The following is a 2,234-nucleotide window of genomic DNA, read 5'->3' as shown; positions in this document are numbered from 1 at the left end:
ATACCACCCTGACTGGAGCCGTTGTAGGGCCTGAGTTGAACCCCTGTAGAAACGTACAGTAGCTTATTCTAATATTGACCCCCCACCCGAAGTTGATTCCCCTGATTCCTAATGCACTAATGGCGTATTTATCACCTGGTAGATCTTTCCATATGATGGGAATACCATACATGGTTCTCCTGCCATTAATAAACCAAAAGCAAGTAACACTAAATAATATACCAGCAGTCTGTTATTTAATAATCTAACGTATACACCTTGCTTAATTCGAAAGCCATTTAATTGGTTTACTAAATAATGCATAGCATATTGTACCCTGTGTATTCATAACACATGTTTGTTTCGTTTGAATAATGAATGACAGGAGTCAGCATAAATTAATCGGTTTGCTTTATTTTCAAACAAGCACCAGCAGTCAGGTTCGAAAACCTGTAATAAACAAAACATTTCAAAGAAATGCAAAAAATAAGCTAAACATGCATATTCAGGACACTAAACACCGACGATGGCGGCGTCATCTAACTCCAGCTACATGTTATACTCTCGCGATCTCAATCAATGTATTTTACTATAGCATAACAAAATCAATAAATGACAATTCACTCTTCTGTAGTTATTATCTGATTAATCGGTACCACATAAGGTGTCACTAGAAAAGCCATCAATCACATATGTGAGCTGGAAACTTATATCGTAAACATGAGCATGGAGGTATAAAATACCTCCATGACATGAGCTAGTATTTATAGACCGTGGGTTGAGGCTCCAAAATCGGCTTAGTTTACGAATTCTGTGACCCACCGATCCGCGCTGCTTGGCATTCGCACAAAAATGTCAATACTATTTTATTGAAACATAATATAATTGTCGGCAATCGTAAATTTGGGGAAACTGTAACCAAAAATGAGAATTTATCTTAGAAAAAATAATGTTGTTCACGAAAGCAGTACCCAATCACAGCACACTTACCATACCTGTTAAGCATTGATGAGACGCTATTAGCCAATCACAAACGTTCTTGTAAACTCGGTAACTAATGTAAACAAAGCAATGTGGCGAGGAAAGTGACAATGTGTAGAAATTTGGACGAAAGTTCTCCGGTTTTAGTGGAATATTTCAATATGATATAAATATACCAGCCTTTAAATAAAATACATTGGTAATAGTTGTAAGATTTTAGAGGTAGTAAATTGCATTTCCCGTCTTCTTTCGACTGTCATACCGTAGTTGTTTAAGCCAAAGTCGACCGTGCTGTATACTGAATGTGTATTGTATTACTTATCTATGCCTACATATGCATGGTAGGAAGGGCAAGAAGTAATGTTCATCGACTTTGAATGAGACAGGAAATGCCTGTAAATATATAATATATTGTGATTCTATTTGTAATCGCTTTTTTCCCCTATAATTAAAACAATGTACATTTTAAAAGAAAACTGAGGCTGAATTACTTAAAATTTCAAATGTTTTTATTTGCATGCAATGTAAATAAATAACATTAATCAGTATTTCTTGCCATGCCTCTGTTGATTTTTGTTTAACTGCTTGAAGACCTTGGTAATATGGACTGAATTAATGAATACAACTAAAGCAATTGATGATTCCAATAAGGTGAAACAAATAAATTTTTAATATACCTCAGTTCAGCCAGTTCCCATCAGCACTTTCATTATCTCTCTGATCACTCACTGGGTATATACATTTAACTACACAACAGTAAACACAAGGTTGAAAGAAGTTTATGACAAAATTCTGAACTTTTATATGAATATTATTGAAACACTGTAGCACATCATATACCTACACAGAACTGCTTTAAACATAGCTGAATATAGAGATCAATCCAATTCACTTATAAACATGTGTTAAATATTACAATTATATAATATTATCAATGTAACCAACCAGCATAAACAATTTAAAAGAAACTAAAAATAATGAAAGTTTTGCTGTATTCATTATCATTTATCAGCAAGTCCTGTTCTGTTATTTTCTTTTCATATTGCATTGTAAAGTACAATACAATGCAATTCAAAAAGTCAATGCAAATTTTTATAAAGAAAATAAATGTGTTGTTGATAAATGTTCATACAAGGAAAAACCTTAAATAATATCTGGTAATATTTCTCAACACAGTGTATGGTATGATGTCATATCAAATAGATAACAACATTCATACAAACAGTAGACAGTTCCAATCTGATAGGACTACAGTACTTTCAATTGATTCATGT

This window comes from Anneissia japonica, unplaced genomic scaffold, assembly GCF_011630105.1.
Source record: "Anneissia japonica isolate Jap-2015-1 unplaced genomic scaffold, ASM1163010v1 scaffold275_len1219475_cov178, whole genome shotgun sequence".
In the NCBI taxonomy this organism is placed as follows: domain Eukaryota; kingdom Metazoa; phylum Echinodermata; class Crinoidea; order Comatulida; family Comatulidae; genus Anneissia; species Anneissia japonica.
This window is presented reverse-complemented; position numbering follows the sequence as displayed.